The sequence below is a fragment of the Castor canadensis genome, chromosome 9, assembly GCF_047511655.1.
Source record: "Castor canadensis chromosome 9, mCasCan1.hap1v2, whole genome shotgun sequence".
In the NCBI taxonomy this organism is placed as follows: domain Eukaryota; kingdom Metazoa; phylum Chordata; class Mammalia; order Rodentia; family Castoridae; genus Castor; species Castor canadensis.
In genome coordinates, this window is record NC_133394.1 from 120,918,639 (window position 1) to 120,938,543 (window position 19,905).

The following is a 19,905-nucleotide window of genomic DNA, read 5'->3' on the forward strand; positions in this document are numbered from 1 at the left end:
GTGTGTACAGCATTGGGCAAAATTTAATTTGCTCCTGGAATTCCAGCTCATCTTATGCACGCTTAAGTTGACATTTTTTTTTCTGGCATGCTTAATTTATAAAACTTTTGTGTGTGTATGTGTAAGCATCTTCAAAATGGTTCTTAAACTATTATAAGGTTAATGTGATATTTAAGGTAACAAAAATCCAGGGTGTTTGTGTTAAAGATCTCTGTTATAAACTGCTTAAACCTTTTACATATGAATATGTAAACATCTTGAGGATGGTTCTTATTATAGAGTCAATGTAAAAAATTGTTACTCTGTTCTATGGCTGGTTTTAAGAAAACCAGTTTTCAAACGTATTTCAATCAGGTCTCACCAGGATGCAGGCATTCAGATGTTAACACTCTGACTCTGGGAGGAGAAAAAAAGAAAAAGAAAAAAGGCGGGTGGTGGTAGGGGCACAGCCTGCAGCAGGAATCTTAAAATTCGGATAGTTAAAAAATGACCTTAGCCTGTTTCATTCTGTTGTAAATAAAATCTGGGACTTAATTCTCTCTTATAATACATGGATCTATTAACAAATGGGCTTTCTATAAATTGTTTTTATATAAAAAATAATTTTAAGGTTTCTTTTTTCCTGTTTTTTTCATGCAAATATAAGGCTTTAAGTTAAAAGGGTTTATGAGTTATTTTCAACAAGTAACAAAAATATATATAAGGTATTAAGGATATTGTTTTAAAAAAGTTAAAAAATACTTTTTGAAAAAGGATGAAGACAGGCTCCTCCTGAGGATACAAAATAAGTTGTCATAAAAAGTACAGAGTAAGTTGTCATAAAAAGATGGAGCTTATAAATGCTTATGTAAGTGATTAAGTTGACTAAAATCCAGTAACATTAAAGTTTTTGTAAGGTCAAAATTTAATGTACTGATGTTAAACTTAAACATAATTCTCTGAGCTCATAACAACAAAGCTATCTTAAAAATATCATATTGTTCTTGATAACATTTACAAAAAAAACTGTCTTAAAAATGGTTTTTATTTTGTCAAGATAACTGTCAGAAATTTTTGGTGCTATAAGTTAATCCACAAAGTTAGCAAGACCACAAAAAATTATTAAAACACAGAGAGGCAAAAGGCAGCTGAGCACAGGGAGTGCTGCTGCACTGATACGAGGGTTGAGACATATTTACTCATGTAAAGCAAAGAAAAAAAGCCAAAGTGCACCCTCCAGATAGGGTAAAGAAAAAAACATTCAAAAAGAAGCACTACACTGGAGGTCAAGACCTCCAGTTTTTATTGGAGTCAACAGAGTGGAGATGTTAGTACTACTCCTTCCATATGTCAGGTAGGGGAGTTTTTTGCAGGGTGGCCAGATTGGGCCTGCTATTTTAAGGGGGGCTCCAATGACTACAGGTTGGTGGGATCCTGCTGTGTGTCATGAGCCATCTGTTAATATCAACAATCTGGGATATGATCCCTTATCAACATCTGAGCCATAATTCTTGGCCATTAAGTTTCCTAATTCCACACTCAGTCCCCATAAATACATGTGTTCTCTGGTGATTTTTGTCAAGGTTTTGACTACTAAGGTAAGTGAGTCATAACTAAATAAAAGTTCATGTAAGAGTTGATGACCTCATGAGCAGATGACTTCATGGTTAAATAACTGTTGCCTTGGGTGATTCTAATGCAGTCAGTGCCCTATATGTGTCTGTGACTGGACTATTTGGGTTCACTGACACTGTTCTCCACCCAACTGATGAGAAAATCTAAGGTTTTACTTCAAGAGCAACTATTAAACTAACAATATGTATATATAATCTCTATATATGCTGTTACTGGTTCCTATATACTAATATATTTATGTTTTTCAAGTATATCAAGCCTTCTAAAATACAAAATTTAGATAAACATAGTAACAAAAAGTTAATGGTACTGATTACTGTTCTGTTAGTTGCTAAATTGTCCATCAAAATTTTAACCATGGCTTTTTAAGGTTTTTGTCATTATAGTTCTAATCCTTCTGGGGCATTTATAATCAAGTCCATAAAAAATGACTCTAATAACTACTTATGTGTCAACCAGGTTAGCTTTTTAGATGTCTGCTTTTGTTGGATTTTGTTTTGTATTGTCCTTGTCTAAAAGCCCAGTGCCTAAGAGCCACTCCTTCAAGCCTCTTTGTTGCTTAAATTTGGCCAAAAGGGTCTAGTTGGCACTGAGTCCCACCTGATCTGCTCATTACTTCCCCTTCTCCCCCATCGTGGAACCAAAGCCAACCAACCAAACAAAAGCCAGAAAAGAACAACTCCTCATGATGAGGGAAGAAAATGACCAATCAAGAAAGATCTTCGGTCTATGGCCATACCACCCTGAATGGACCCAATCTCAGCTGGTCTCAGAAGCTAAGCAGGGTCGGGCGTGGTTAGTCCTGGGAGAAGCTCTTCAGAGAGGACTGCTCAAAGACAAGCAGTTTGGAGGCAAGGGGGGAATACTGTCCAAGTTTGCCCCTGCCAGACCTCTCAAAAACAACCAAAGTCGAGAGGATCAAAGAGATAGTTCTTATACATGTGTGGCTAGCATTAAAGCCCTTCCAGACACAAACTCATATTTTTTAGACAGGGTCTTCTACTTAAATAGAAACAAAATGATTATTTTTACTGGTTCTAAACATGTGGTGGTGTTAACTTTTTTAAAACAACATGTTTTCTTGGACTTATATACTGATAATATATTGTTGCCATAGTAATTCTACTCAGTTAAGAAAAAAAGATACTGTCTGGGTAAAAAATAAAATGCCCAACCATTAAAACCCCATTAGAGGGGCCCTTTTGTTGTTATCTTGTCTATCCTCACTGCGATGGGACAATAGCCCTGCTCTAGTCACTCCAGAAGCTGACTGGTCTACTCACAGTGGAAGATCGATCATGGGACGCACCCCTGCTCTCCTCTAAACTCTTACCTTTTGGGTTGGCCGTTGCAAGGTTTCCCCTGTATGCTGAATGTTACAAGGGAGCTGTGTTGGGACCTCCACACAGCCATACTTTGTGTTATACACCCACCAACAGCTCAGGTGTTACATCAGCTCATATACTCCCCAGGTTTGTGAGGTTGCCGGTAAGTGATACTAAAGGTCTCAGATTAAAAACAACATAGGCTACATTTGTAATAAAAATCAGGGTGATGGGTCTTGTCTTAGGAGCATGTTTGATGTTACCTTGCCTGGTTCCCTTGGTATTGTGGTCCATCAAGACCATTATAGAGGCCACTACAGAGAAAAAACAACTGCCCATGTAATTATGCAATAATAATACAAACTTCTAAATCAAAATGATGCTCTTTGACCCTAGGTGGGTCTGATTATCAAAGGGGAGCATAATGTAGCAGGGAGGAGGACCAGAAAAAAAAAGGAAACAAAGAAGTCTGTGTTCTGATAATTTAGCAGGGGGAAGGGGATGGCATAGCAGGGAGATAAAACTTAAGGAATCTAAACATGAAGAAGGTCGGTTAGTACTGGGAGTGAAGTAGCCAATAGAGTTACATGTAACCATTTATGGGTTAAACCTTGCTTTTTGCTTCCGTAATCTGCATGCAAGGGTATATAAGGTGAGACCCCTTTGTTCTCGGGACTCAGTCTTTGGATGTGAATCTGCTGAGCTGCTGCCAGCACACTAATAAATACTGCTTCCTGAAAAGCCTTGGTGTCCCGTGTCTGTGTTCGAGATTCCCACAACACAGCCACTCAAATTTTCATTACTATAGATTACTTGTACAAAGAAGTTTCATTGTGGTATTTCACACATGCATATAATGTACTTTGATCATATTTACCCTCTTTGATCATTTCTTACTCTCTGTTCTCCCACCCTTTTATAATTTTAGTGGGTTTCATTATGTTGTAATTATTATTTTGAACAAACTGTTAATCTGTTGCATCAGTTAACAATTTTTTTAAGTTTTAATTTTACCTTTATTCATTGTCTTATATTCTTCCTTTCATTATGTACCTTCATGTACCCAGTACCCAGGTAGAGACCTGTGGTGGTCTCTACTTGTGATGTTCTGCTTTAGTAAGTTGTGGTTCTCACTCTGTATCTGATTGCCTACCTCTCCAATTTGGGAAGCAGAATTGGGTCCTGTGCCCTCACTTCCCTAGTGATCCAAGGAGAGTTGTTGCTTTTTCCATTTATTCAGCTCTTTGCACACTGGGAGGATAGAGTAGCTCCTTATAATCAGAAGTCACAGGCATGATTTTTTACTTTGACAAATTTCTACAGGTAAGAAGAATTCTATTACTTTATATTTTTTCTACTTATAAAATATGCTTACTAGATGGAGATTGTCTTAGGTGCTTTATAAATCTAAGTTCATTTTATTTTCAAAACAATTCCACAAAGAAGGTTCTTTTATCATCCCCAACCTATGGGGGGAGAAATTGGAGTTGAAAAGGTGACCAGGAGAACACAGCATTCTAGCTACAGATGCTTTGTAAGAGTCCTTTTAAATTCAACTTAACTTAATTGATCTAAGGCCTCATTTTCCTAAACTTTAGCTTCTTGTCGTTGGTTAGGTTGTGGGAAGACTGGGAGTCATGTTCAGAGAAGACCATGGGATGGGGTGGTGAGGCCCAGCATCTCTGGTCTTTGGTTATCACTGTTTCTGCTCCTGAGCAACGTCCAAGACACACATTCACTGGAGACCAGTATCTATGCTCGTATGTGTGTCCTGGGTCAACATGGCGTTTATTAAAGACTCTCAGTGCTGGTATAAATATGAAATCATGACAGCCGCTGGTAGCTCACCCCTGTAATCCTAGCTACTTGGGAGGCTGAGATCAGGAGGATCGCAGCCTGAGGCCAGCCTGTGCGAATAGTTCAAAAGACCCCATTTCCATAATAGCCAAAGCAAAATGGACTGGAGGTGTGGCTCAAGCAGTAGAGCACCTGTTTTGCAAACATGAAGTCCTGATATTCAAACCGCAGTTCCAACAAAAAAATTAATTAAAAAATACTAAATCATTTCACATTTTCCCACTACTTCCAACCGAGCTGCATTACATCTCCTTTCTGTTCTTCAATTACATCTTGGACAGACTTTTATCACTTTCAGTCACTTTTGGTTATCAAAAGTCCAGTCAAGTTTCAAGGCTATCTCAAAGGTACTTTAAATCTCACTTCTTGCCCTTTGTCAGTGTAGGTTTGGGGAGAGCCTCGGGATGGTGGCTTCGTGTGGCTGCAAGACATCTCCAGTCCCTCCCTCAAAGTTTTCTCTGCTAGTTGGAGAGCGGCATGACAGTAAGGAGGGTCTTGGACCGCATCCTGATTTGCACTTGTTTTACGTGGTGATGATGGAAGTTGTTTTCTTGGGGTGATGTTCCATCTCTTAAGTACCATCTCAGAGTGAGGACCTACTGATACAGAAGATCTGTGCAAGACAGAAAGCCTCCACTCAACCTTTGTGGCTTAAATATTACAATGATTTAGCTAGAGGGAGTGTTGGTGTCCCAGGTTCTTTGTCTCATGAAATTGAACAATGAAAGAATGAACTTGACAGACAACAAAGAGTGAGTGTAAAAGTAGGAAATTTTATTACCAGAATTACTTGAAAGAATGAAAGCTCCCATAGGAAGGGAGGGATCCCCAGTGGGCTGATGGCGAAGTAGCAGGGTCCATGGTGAAGTAGCAGGGTCCATGGATTTTTATAGATCTAGTACTGGATGGGGCTTGACTTACATGCTAATTAGGTACATGAAGGGTGCTATGTTGGGTGAATGCCAACATGGTGAGCAGACTGGAGAGCCACACTCACCCTATTAGCATCAAGGGCAACCAGCAGTTCCCATTTAGGTCTGTCTTGGCTTTCCTCACTCCTCCTTTTCCACCTCCTCAGGTCAGGGGAAGGTCTCCAAGAATATGGGATGTTTTTCTCTGCAGTTTGAAACATTTTGTGCAACTTTGTGTGCAAAGTTGGGGTCACTGGGTCTTGCTTCCCTTGGAATTTTCCTGGGGCCCCCTAGCTATTCTGCCTGCTGTTGGCTAGCTAACTATTCCACCTATCCAGTCAGGAATCCATGCCTTTAGACTTCTCTCTAAGGCATTATTTGGCTGAATCCAGCAGCCACCAGGACCACTCTCTGTCCTGGTCCCTTCTCTAACCTCCCTCCCTTCCTGGGAACTATAGAAAACACTGAGCTCCTCCTCCTTTCCTCCTTCCACAGAGAAGAGTGGAATCGTCATCACCCACAGTATGTGCTTAGGCTGAGAAGCCTGGTGGCTCCTTCCTTCTTCTTATGGACTCTTCTGGGGAGGGTGCTTGGTGGTTGACCATGTCAGGGCTGGTGCTATGACCTCTCTGCAAGCCCCAAGAAGGTGTGGCTGGCAACTAGTTACAGGAACGTCATTTGTTTAACATCTGTATTTAACTCCTTATGTTTTTAGCCTTGGTCTCAATGACAAGAGGGGGAAAAAAGTCTCTCTGGGCCTCTTCCCAAAGTCCAGCAGTGGCAGGTGCTGGTTCTCTCTGTCCACTTTGTGAGGGACTGTCAGAGTTACTCCATTTGCCTATGACACTGTTAACCCTCAGCCCACAGTGAGCATTTCCTACCCAGAAGGGAAGCAGAGGAAGGGCCACACAGGATGTGCTTTCTCCTCAGAGTATGAGGAAAAGAAGGAGGACAGGAATGGAAATGGAGAGTTTACACTTAGCTCCCCATAATTCTGTGAGCAGACACAGATTCAGCCACTAAGGCCAGCAACTTGCCCCTGTTCCTAATACTAGCCTGTGTCTGAAATCTCTTTCTTTATAACACACCCCAACTTCCTGTGAGGGTGAACCCCAGGATTCAGAAAAGAGCAGGGAGCGTATGACTTAATCATAGCATCTGTCCTATATTATTGCCTTACACTGCTATTAAACTTTAGTGTTGATGTTAAACATGTTACAGCTGTGTGCCTTGTCTAACAAAATTATAATTTCGATGAAGTCAGGAACATATTGATCTTTTGTTCCTCCTGTAGTAGCTAGAGCGATGCCTTATGAACTTACGTGAAAGCGATACAATATTTGTTGAATAAAGAAATGAATGAATAGGAAACAAAAATATTGTATATAAATACCCTGACTCCTATGACTCAATCACATTACTGACACAATTAGACTAGAAAGCATTCAATAAATTTTTGTAGACTTGAATAAATTGCACAGTCTTGAGTACATTAGTTTATGTGAATAGTATCTCAGAGAACACAGGTACAGATTTCACTGACAATAGAACTTGAAGGGCTTAGGGCATGACTCAAGTGTAGAGCACTTGCCTAGCAAGCATGAGACCCTGAGTTCAAACCCCAGCACTGCCCAAAGAAAGGAAAAGAAATAGAACTTGAAGGTTAAGATACAGGAACAAATTGAGTAATGATTTAACAGAAGTGAAATCAAATATTATTTTTGGTCTGGGGGTGTAGCTTATCAATAGAACACTTGCCTAGCCTGTGAAAGGCCCTGTATTCGACCCCAGCACCAAGAGAAAAAAAAGTATTTTCAAACTTTCTTGAGAACACCCTGTTTCTTTCCAACATTTTCAACACAAACTATTAATTTTATATTAATACACAAAGTTATGATTCTTGAAGCATGTGTTCAAGTCTGTCTGCAACTTAGTCATTGCAAATTGTCATTTGTGAACGATGATTACAAAATAACGAGGCTGCTATTTATGTATGACTTATAGAATCTGTTTTGTTGTTTTACTACTGCACATCATATTTTCGAAAGGTTTTTTTTTCTTTTAAACTTGAAGCAATGGCAAGGGATCAATATTCAATCAGTTTGTGCAGAATATAATGAAGATTTGAGATCACTAAGGTCTAGAATAGTTTGATGAGGAAAAAAGTCAATAAATCTCATTTATTCATTCAACAAACACCTATTGTGTATTTACTGGGAAGCAGGCACTGAAATACAAAGATAAAAGATGTACTTCCTTTCATCAAAATGCTGTAGGCACTGGGAACTTAAATGGGCTGACAGTTGGTTTCAAAGCTGTGAGCTACATGTTATGGTAGACAGTAGCCATGGTGTCAGGGGGACACTCAAGGAGAGACCTAATCCAGACTTTGGGGTGTCAGGAAAGGCTTCCTAGGGAGGTGGTGGTGGATAAAGAGGATTCTAAAGGACAAATGACTGGCTACATGAGGTAGAGCAAGTATGCCCAAGGCAGGAGAGAAAGACATGAGAGAAGACCAACATGCAGTACGGTGACAAGCTTCCCTCCTCTGGAAGACAGGCAGAGCAATAGGAAAGTTAGGAAAGAGAAATGAGGAAAAGGCCAAGGAAGGAAGAAACTTGTGTTTTTAGAGGAGAATCATCTTCCTTGCAATAGTCTTCCTGAATCTATTGTGTCCTTTTCCAGGATAACTAGCCCCTTAGCAGGATGGGAAGGTAAGTCACAGGAACGCACAGATAAGAAGCAAATGAGGACCTGGTCAGGCCCGAGAGCTGTGGTCATCTCGGTGAAGTCCCAATTGCTCACAAAGAGAACTAGGTGTAGGTGTTCAGAGCTGCTTTCTGTCTAAGGTGGGATCCTGCAGAGAGTTAGTGGGTCTCAATCAGATCTTGTAAAGAGTTATGAAGCAACTATCACAATGAATTCTACAGATTGCAAAAGTTGTGCACATTGTGGTAAATATTTTTTTTCAGTTATATATGTGTGTGTGCATGTGTGTATTGAATTGCCATGTAAAATGTATTTCTGTCATGCTCATGGTAATACATTTGGTAAATGATGGCTTGGAGGCATTGAGAGCCTGATCACTTGCTTTAGAAATCTCCCCTTTAGAAAGAAAGAAAAATGCCATTTCCTGAGGGTCTGAGTTGAATGTGTGGCACAGAATTTCAACCTGAGATCCAAATGCAATAACTGAGCTCATCATTGCAAGAAATCTTCAGGTCAGTATCACCAAGAAAAGAAGCCTAGAGCTGAGAACCACATTTCAACAAGACAAACAATGAAGAAGAAAGAACCAAAGCTGGGCAGGAGGGGGTGGGTCTCAGGGAACCATAGTAACAGAGATCCAGCTCTGAGACAGGGCTCAGGAAGGTAAAGTGTGATCCTAGCCTCAAGCATGGATGTGAGGAAGGCAGTTCTAGATTGACCAGGAAGAGTATAACAACCCATTCTATCTTGACCACCAGGGACACTACAACCTTGAGTATCCAATGAAAAGAAAAGCAGTGCCCAGGATTGGGGAACAAGCTCAGTCATAGGTTTGTATTGTATCAGGGGAAGAAAAGGTACTGTTTGCTCTCAATGTCCAAGAAAGCATAGAACTCAGGCTCCATCTGCACAGCGTGGGCCTGGTGGCTGGGGTGAGCTAGCAGAATCCCTGGACAGGAGAATAGTGTCATTATAAAGTCCAGGCTGTTCATTCTGGATGGAACAGGACCCAAGTCTAGGATGGAATGAGTAGTGGCATCTAGCCCAGAAGGGAGAGGCTTAGCAAGTCTAGGCTATAGGGTTCAGAGCATCATGGTAGCACCAGGGCATAATATGTTAGTATGAAAGCCTTCCTAACAGTTTCCTTCTCTGGCACACATACGCATCAAGAGCATAACTATAGTCCCTGGTGGGGTCTGCCTCCATCACCAAGTTGCCCATTTAAACCCCACCTTCCCTTTATGGATAAGCTTCAAACAAGAATGAATACCTTGCTGGCAGAGTGCTGGCAGTAGAATGCCTGCCTAGCAGGCAAGAGGCCCTGAGTTCAAACCCCAGTACTGCCCCTCCCCCAAAAAGAATGAATACCTTTGACTGCTGTGCAAGTTAGTGTGAACATGAGATACCAATTCTTTGGAAGGTTCCTTTAACTAGAGCAGGCCTGGGAAAGAGAACTTCTCATAGCAGTTTGTAACATGCACAGGCATCTATGCCAACACTATGAAAACCAAACATTGGTATTTGGCTCCAAGTCTAAGAACATGCAAATACACTGTTTACCTAAAATTAGAAAGTTACTTGAGTTCTTCCCATTCCCATCTTTTACTGTGCTGACTCACCTAGTTTCAGGACAGCAAAGATGAGAGCCAGGGGTAGAATTGTTCTGTGAACATTTCTTAATGGTACCCAGAATTGGTAGATTGTGGCTAGTGAGGAAAAATTTAAACCATAGAGAGCCAAAAGTTAGACTGTGAAATTATCAGATATGTTTAATTTAAGTAGAGGATTCAGTTCTCAACAATGCCTAGTCAAGCCAGGACTTCATTCTCTTAGTTGTATGCCAATAATGCAGTTGATACAATTCTAAGCACACCATACATATTTTTATTTTTTGACAGGAATCTCAAGAAATAGAACTTATAGGATTCCTGTGTTTCTAGGATACAAATCTATAGCAATAAACCAGCAGTGAGTACACTTGTATGTGAAGTCACATGTTTTATACATCCCAATACATATTGGATAAAGTCTTAATGTACCTGGAGTCTTGTTCCAATGAAGTCTAGTAGTTTCAGAAGTGGAATGCAAATTTGCCACCAATATAGCAAAATGGCCTGAAAAACAAGAATCCCAGTGACAAGATCAATAAGTCGCTACATGTAATATGAGTAATTTGATAACAACATCATAGTTTTCTAAAAAATGCATTTATATTCATCTTTCTATACCTTAACTTTATATTCATTTTGGATTTTTATGCAGATCACTGAAAATATGACAAAATGAAACATTCTGAAACCAAAACACAATTTGAAAAAAAACTTTGTCAGTTGTCCTTTTAAATGTTATACACAACACACACACAAAAATAACTGTGAGGTGATGGACAGGTTAATTAGCTGGTTTGTGATAATATATATGCACACATTGTGTTGTGCACAATAAATATATTCAATTTTTATTTGTCAATTGCACTTCAATTAAGCTAGAAAAATACAGTCTGTAGCAATTTATTTTCTCATTCTAAATAAACATTCACTTTCTAATTAAAATGCCCAATTTTATATGTAAATTATATACATACATATATGTGATTCTATATTCTTTTTTTATTTAAAAAAAATTTTTTTTATTTTTACTGCAGGGGAGAGCGTGAACGCAGTCCCCCACTACCACAAATCATGCAGTCGAGTTTCCCACATTTGGGGAAATCGCAGGGGTCAGCACATCCAGAGTGCAATGGATAAGCCTCGCCCTGGGAAAACCACCTTCGTGATCATGGTATCTCCCCTGCCAGGTGAGTATGTGTATTCTTTTTTTAACTTGGGCTCTCCAAAGAGTATAAAACTTAAGATCTGCAAAATTGGATCTGCCTCTTCTACCTAGTTGTTGTGATGCTGATTCATAATACCCAGTTTTCTTGCTTATATCTACAAATATTTAATGAGCACTTAAAGGTGTCAAGCACTGCATAAAGTGCTTGGAAATTTTTATTTGCTTTTCAGGATAGACCTTCATAGAAAATTATCAGAATATTTTCCTGGTGTGTCTGAGAAATAATGTAACATCTAAAGTTCAGTACATCAGAAATATATTTAAAAACTGGAGTCCTTGAAAGCACTTTTAACTATAAGAAGGTATAAAGTGGAACCAGGAGATGCAAGATGGCAGATGGGGTAGGGAATCAGAATTCCTGAACTCCATGACTCCAGAAAGCACCTTGAGATGTGGGAGCTATACTTGGGTAATTCTGATTGCTTCTAGCCAAAATAATAACCACCATCACATTAGGTGCACATAAAATTCAGGGACTGACCCTTTAAACAGCTTTTAATTGCACCTAACAGCCAGGAAAATCCCAACCCATGTCTGCCCTGGGGAAAAAGCCCCCTGGCCATTTTTCTCTTTTTTTTTTTTTTTAATATTTCTCTCTCAATAAGCAGAAGACAGAGCATCAATCAGAGTCAAACTCTGTGACATCTTGGATCCCTAACCCGTGGAAAGCCTCCTTATGCCCTGCTGTGATGAGAAAAGTGGTACACCATTTCTGTCTGCTGGCCAGTTCCAAAGCTGCTTGCATAAACCTGCAGAACAAACAGGTGAGCAACACGCAGTATGCATGACTCCCCTACCACCCACCCCGGGGAACACAATCCAGTACAGCCTCTGAGCAGACTGAATTCCCCCCACCCCACAACAAAACTGAAATGTATAAAGACAGAATTGTAATCCAACCCCAACAGCGGGGGTGGGGTGGAATGCTGAACCTGCCCTGGAGAATGGTGGTGGGGTAAGGAGCTGAACTCTCAGTGAACAAAGACAGGAAAAGTAACAAAGGCTGAGAGGGTAGGGCGACAAGTCAACCTCTCAAAAAGGGGCAGTGGTGGATCCCTGAGCTGGTCTTGTAGGACTGAGGGTGATACTGAAAACTGAATTGCCCCACCTTGCTGAGGGAGCAGCTGACAAGACAGAGTTGTGGCTGTAGGGCAACACAGCTGCCACCTGGTGAAAACAACAGCAGCTCTGAACACCTTGAATGAACTGGCAATAAGTTACCTCAGCTCCCAATCATAACTTGCCCTGTGGACAGATGGAACCAAATACTACTCACAAGCCAGACACCTGGTGAAACCACATCAGAGCTCCCACTTGTAACGGACAGCCCATAAGACCAAGGAAAGTGGGGGGGAAAAAAAAGAAAGAAAAACTTTCTAGCCATCTCTACCCCTAGGTGACCAACAAGAGGGGCAGCACCCTTCCCCACAAAGCTCAGAATACCAAGTGGCAATACTAGGATTGGACACCAAAGGAGTAACTCCAGAACTTTTACCAAGCAGATTAAACTTTTTGTTGCTGTAGCTGTTGTTGGGATTTTTTTTGTGTTATTAACTTTACCATCATTATTGTCTTACCCCTATTCTTACCCCCTTTGCTTCCCCCCCTTTTCTTGTGCTACAATCCATCGCTCTCCCTCCCAACTACTCTTTCTGCCCTTTCTCATCCACTCTCTCCCCATTTTCACCTCTCCCTCCTATCCTTCCCCAGGCTGTGACACTACCCCTCCCTCCCACAAATTCACCACCCCCTAACTAGTCTACTGTACCAACTGTACACACCCTCAGCCTCCTTCAATCCCTGGCACAAGCACCCTCTACTCCACAGTGGAAATACACCCTAACACACATAAGGGCCACAAAAAACAGCAGCCCCCATACCTCTTACCCCACCCACCTTTTCTGCCCACCCTTTTAGTGCCACTTTTCCCAATTACATAAGTTTCTATCTCTAGCCTAATAACCACTATCCTCCCACGTACCACTGTTCATAGGTATTATCACCATGGGTTTTTCTATATAGTATGTAAACAACTGGTCTGGCATCAAACCTGTGAATTTGTTATTGCTAATTTACATGTCCAGGCCAGGAGCAGAAATAGCATATCAATCTAGCTAACAACCAAGTCACTCACAACACAAAAATTAAATCAAGGGAAAGAAAACAGGCAATTAAAACCATCAACTAGCTTATCAAGGACATAGTTGCACAGCACCAAGTGCAGCAATGGGGAGGAGAAGAAGAAAGGATAGAAACTACACTCCTCAAAAAAATAATTCAATAGAGGATTTGGTGGGAAGTGAAGAAAATGGATAACAGCTCCTGACCACAACAAAAAATGATAACTATCACTAATGAGGCCAATGACACCCACAAAAAAAAAATCCCTCAAAGAGGAAATCTTGGAAGAAATCACTGAGAAACTCATGGAAAAATAGTAGACATGGTTAACCAGAAAGTACAAGATGCACTCAAGAAATTTCAAGACACCGAAAATAAAGAGAAGACACATAAATAAATAAATGAACTTAAAGAGGACATCAACAAACACCAAAGTGAAACAAAGGACACTATTAAAAAAAGATAGAGAGATATGAATTAAAGAAGTCAACACAAAATATAAAAGAGGGGTTGAACAAAGATATGGAAAACCTAGAAAAAAAGAATCAAACAGATATCATGGAAATAAAACATCCCTTTAGTCAAACAAAAAACACAATGGAATGCCACTCCAGCAAACTAGAACAAGTGGAAGACAGAATCTCAGAGCTCAAAGATAAAATAGAAATTAAAGAAAAAAAAGAAATCTTAGTCAAACAACTCAAGAGCTGTGAAACAAATATGCAAGAACTCAGTGACTCCATCAAAAGACCAAACCTGAGAATCATGGGCATTGAAGAAGGAGAAGAGGTGCAAGACAAAGGGATACATAATATATTCAATAAAATAATAACAAAAAATTTCCTAAATCTCAAGAAAGTTTTCCCCATTCAGGTACAGGAAGCCTCCAGGACACTAAACAGACTTGACCAAAATAGAACCTCTCCATAGTATATTATCATTAAAACAACAAGCACAGAGAACAGAGAAAGAATATTGAAGGATGTAAGAGAGAAAAAAAGAAATAACATATAAAGGTAAGCTCATCAAAATAACAGGATTTCTCAACAGAAACCTTAAAAGCAAAAAGTGCATGGAGTGAGGTATATCAGGCACTGAATAAAAATAATTTCAGTCTTAGGATACTCTACCAGCAAAACTATCATTCAAAATTGACAAAGCACTAAAAGTCTTCTACAATAAACAGAAACTAAAACAATATATGACCACCAAGCCACCACTACAGAAGATTCTACAAGGAATTCTGCACACAGAAAATTAAAGCAAACAAAACAACAAGAGGACAGGAAGCATTAAACCACAGGAGAAGAAAAGACAAGTAATCAGAGAGTAGCATTGATTCAGCTGCATGCAATCAAATCCTTAAACAACAAAAACAACTAAATTACAGGAATCACTACATACCTATCAATATTAACACTGAATATCAGTGGACTCAACTCCCCAGTCAAAAGACACTGTCTGGCAAACTGGATTAAATAGGAAGATCCAACAATATATTGTTTACAAGAGACCCATATTATTAACCAGGAACTAGAGAAAATGTTAGTTCGAGCAGAATTAATTTAGAGGGTAACATACATACACAGGAAAGCAATGCAAGTCAACTTCCTGTATAGCTATCCTTATCTCAACTAGCAAAAACCCTTGGTCCTTCCTATTATTGCTTATACTCTCTCTTCAACAAAATTAGGTAATGGCAAAATAGTTTCTGCCTGGTAGCGAGGGGGTAGGGGGGGAGAGGGAGGGGGCAGGAGGATAAGAGAGGGGGCAGGGGGAAGGGGGAGAAATGACCCAAACATTGTATGCACATATAAATAAAAGAAAAAAATTAAAACTTAAAATCAAAACAAGAGACCCACATTATTGACAGAAATAAATACTGGTTAGGGTGAAAGGCTGGAAGAAGATTTACCAAGTTAATGGCCCCTGAAAACAGGCAGGAGTAGCAATATTTATATCAGACAAAGTAGACTTCAAACTTACATTGGTCAAATGAGACAGAGAAAGACACTTCATACTAATAAAAGGGTCAATACATCAAAAAGAAATAACAATTATCAACTTATACACACCCAATGTCAATGCACCAAATTTCAACAAACATACACTTAAGGACTTAAAAGCACATATAGACTTCAACACACTGGTAATGGGAGACTTTAATACCCCTCTATCACCAACAGATAAGTCATCCAGACAAAATATCAATAAAGAAATCCTATACCTAAATAACACCATAGATCAAATGTACTTAACTGATGTCTACAGAATATTTCATACAGTAACAGCACAACATACATTCTTCTCAGCAGCCCATGGAACTTTCTCCAAAATAGATCATGTCTTAGGGCACAAAGCAAGCCTCAACAAATACAAGAAAATAGAAATAATGCCCTGCATTCTATCTGATCACAATGCAATAAAACTAGAACTCAACAACAAAAGCAACAGCAGAGAATACACAAACAACTGAAGGCTGAAAAACACATTGCTCAATGATCAGTGGGTCATAGAATAAATAAGAGCGGAAATGAAAAGTTTCCTGGAATTTAATAAAAATGAAAAACACAACCTATAGAACCTATGAGACAGAGCAAAAGCAGTCCTAAGAGGAACATGAGTGCCATGAGTGCATATATTAAAAGGACAGAAATATCTCAAATAAATGACCTAATGCTACACCTCAAACTTCTAGAAAAACAAGAACAAGCAGAACCCAAAACAACTAGAAGGAGTGAAATTTAAAAAGTAAGGGCTGAGATTAATGAAATAGAGGCCAAAAAAAAAAAAAATACAAGGAATCAATGAAACAAAAAGTTTGTTCTTTGAAAAAATAAACAAGATTGACAAGCCCCTGGCAAATCTGACTAAAATGAGGAGGGAAATGACCCAAATTAATAAAATCACATATGAAAAAGGGGAGATAACAATAAACACCATGGAAATCCAGGGAATCATCAGAGACAACTTTAAGGAACTATATTCCAATAAATTGGAAAATCTTGAAGAAATGGATAAATTTCTAGATATTTATGACCATCTAAAACTGAACCAAGAGGATATTTACCATGTAAACAGATCTAGAACACATAATGGAATTGAAGCAACAATAAAGAGTCTCCCAAAAAAGAAAAGTCCAGGACCTGACAGATGCTCTGCTGAATTCTGTCAGACCTTTAGAGAAGAACTAATACCAACACTCCATAAACTTTTTCATGAAGAAAGAGAAGGAACACTACCTAATCATTCTATGAAACCAGTATTACACTCATTCCAAAACCTGACAAGGACACATCCAAAAAGGAGAACTACAGGCCAATCTCCTTAATGAACATTGATGCAAAAATACTCAATAAAATAATGGCAAACTGAATCCAATAACATCTCAGAAAGATCATTCACCATGATTAAATCGGCTTCATCCTAGGGGCACAGGGATGGTTCAACATATGCAAATCAATAAATGTAATAAACCACATTAACAGAAGCTAAAACAAAAACCACTTGATCATCTCAACAGATGCAGAAAAAACCTTTGATAAGATTCAACACCATTTCATGATAAAAGCTCTAAGAAAACTAGGAGTAGAAGAAATACACCTCAACATTATAAAGACTATATACAACAAACCTAAACCCAACATCATACTTAATGGGGAAAAACTGAAACCATTTCCCCTAAAATCAGAAACAAGACAAGGGTACCCACTATCCCCACTCCTATTCAACATAGTTCTGGAATTCCTAGCCAGAGCAATTAGGCAAGAAGAAGAAATAAAAGGAATATATATAGGTAAAGAAACAGTCAAACTACTATTTGCAGATGGCATGATCTTATAATTTACCTAAGAACACCACCCAAAAACTCCTAGACACCATAAACAGCTTCAGCAATGTAGCAGGATACAAAATCAACTTTCAAAAATCAGTAGCCTTTACATACACCAACAATGAACAAATTGAGAAAGAATATAGGAAAACAATTCCATTTATTATAGCCTCAAAAAAAATCAAATACCCAGGAATAAACGTAATAAAGGATGTAAATGACCTCTACAAACCATTGAAGAAAGAAAACAAAGACTGCAGAAGGTAGAAAGATCTCCCATGCTCATGGATTGGCAAAATCAACATAGTAAAAATGGCTATACTACCAAAAGCAATCTACATGTTCAACACAGTTCCCATCAAAACATCAATGACATTCATCCCAGAAACTGAAAACTCTACCCTAAAGTTCATAGGGAAACCCGAAAGCCCGCAATAGCCAAGGCAATACTGAGCAAAAAGAGCAATGCTGGAGGTATCACAATATCCAACTTCAAACTATACTACAGAGCCAAAGCAATAAAAACAGCATCATACTGGCATAAAAACAGATATGAAGACCAGTGGAAAAGAATAGAGGACCCAGGTATGAATCCACGCAGCTATGCCCACCTTATTTTTGACAAAGGTGCCAAAAACTTACGATGGAGAAAAAGATAGCCTCTTCAACAAATGTTGCTGGGAAAAGTGGTTATCTGCCTGCAGAAAACTGAAACTAGATCCATGCCTGTCACCCTGTACTAGTATCAACTCAAAGTGGATTAAGGACCTTAATATTAGATCCAAAATCTTGAAGTTAGTACAGGAAAGAGCAGGGAATACTCTGGAAGCAATAGGTATAGGCAAGGACTTCCTTGGTAGAACTCAAGCAGCCCAGCAACTAAGAGAAAGGATTGACAAATGGGAATACATGAAATTAAAAACTTCTGCACAAAAGAAATGTTCTCTAAATTGAAGAGACCACCTTTAGAATGGGAGAAAATCTTTGCTATCTATACATCAGACAAAGGACTAATAACCAGAATATACAGGGAGCCCAAAATACTAAACTCCCCCAAAATCAATGAACTAATAAAGAAGTGGGCAACTGAACTAAACAGAATTTTTTCAAAGGAAGAATTCCATATGGCCAAAAAACACATGAAAAAATACTTACCATCCCTGGCCATAAAGGAAATGCAAATCAAAACCACATTAAGACTCCATCTCACTCCTATTAGAATAGCTATCATCAAGAACACCAACAACAACAAATGTTGGTGAGGCTGCAGGGGGTAAAAAGCAACCCTCATAAACTGCTGGTGGGAATGTAAGCTAATACCACCACTACGGAAAACAACATGGAGGCGTCTTTAAAAACTACACATAGATCTGCCATATTATCCAGTAATACCACTCCTAGAGACATACCTGAAGGAATGCGACTCGGGTTATTACAAAGGCACCTGCACACTCATGTTTCTTGCAGCATTATTTACAATAGCCAAGTAAGGAAACAGCCAAGATGCCCCATTATTGATGAATGGATTAAGAAAATGTGGTATTTATACACAATGAAATTTTGTCATTCGCAAGTAAATGGACGGAAATGGAGAACATTGTCTTAAGTGAAATTAGCCAGGCCCAGAAGGCCAAAAATCACATGTTCTCCCTCATAGGGGGATTATAGACCTAAAACGAATGCAGTAATATTGTTGGATATGAGTCACACACTAACAGGAGAATGCACACAGGGGGAACAGGGAAAGGGAAGGAAACCTAAAACTTGAATATGTTTGATATCTTCACTGTATAGGAGTGAATACAGTAATCTTAAACTGGTAGAGGCCACTATGAGAAGAGGACTAGGAAACAGTTAAGAGGTTAGTAGAGATGAACCTATGTGGGTTGTAATACACATGTGCCTGGAAGCATTGCTAGGACTCTGTCTGTATAGCTATCTTTATCTCAAACTAGCAAAAACACTGTTTTTCTTATTATCTCTTATGTTTTCTCTTCAACAAAACCAGAATAAGAGAGCAGAACAGGTTCTGCCAGAAGTGTGGGAGTGGGGGGAGGGGACCCAAATAATGTATACACATGTAAGGAAATATAAAAACGATAAAAATAAAATTAAAATTAAATAAATAAAGTGGAGCTACATGAAGCTTCACTGTGTTTTCCTCAAAGCTGAATTTTTTCTAGGTTATATATGCTAAATCTATCTTTTTGTTAATTATTTTTATTTTGGCTGATCATGTACAATGGCCCAAATTTTCTTTAAATTTGGATGAAACAAATCTGGTGTTATGCAAATGTTAAATATTACATTTTTAAAAAGAAGTACGTTATAAAGCACTCAGTATTTCATGCAAAAGAAATTTTCAGCAAAACTTTGTATGTATGTGGCATACATACAAAGTACAATGGTAGTAAAATTAGATACCTGTTTTTCATAAAATTTTTATTTCTTTTTTACAGAGAGTCAATGCAGTTTCACAAAATAATCTCTTTCTCGCTCTTCCTTCCTATGATTTGTCTTCCTTGGTACTGTATCTTTCATACCTGATGGTTGCGTGGCACATAGTAAACACTCAATAAGTATTATAAATATTTGTTGGATTGATGAATAAACCATTTCCTAACCTTCTATTCAGGAAATAGGAATGTTTTCCACTATCCCCACCAGGAACCTTTGGTTGTTACAAAACACTAACCACCAG

General features: G+C 38.9%; 1 long non-coding RNA gene and 1 other non-coding gene across 7 annotated transcripts in view; both read right to left on the reverse strand.

The window, feature by feature from the left end:
• Window positions 1-19,905, reverse strand: part of LOC141410981 (uncharacterized) — a 178,806-nt gene that overhangs the window by 48,092 nt on the left and 110,809 nt on the right. For 5 of the 6 annotated variants that reach the window (XR_012435815.1, XR_012435817.1, XR_012435818.1 and 2 more), the window contains 2 exons: window positions 10,456-10,530; window positions 10,036-10,122 (listed from right to left, as the gene is read on the reverse strand). This is a non-coding gene — a long non-coding RNA (uncharacterized lncRNA). The remainder of the gene's footprint in view (window positions 1-10,035; window positions 10,123-10,455; window positions 10,531-19,905) is intronic. The other variant, XR_012435819.1, reaches the window with a different exon arrangement.
• LOC141411047 (U1 spliceosomal RNA) lies at window positions 11,058-11,221 on the reverse strand. Its single transcript, XR_012435905.1, has one exon. It is a non-coding gene; the product is annotated as a U1 spliceosomal RNA (small nuclear RNA).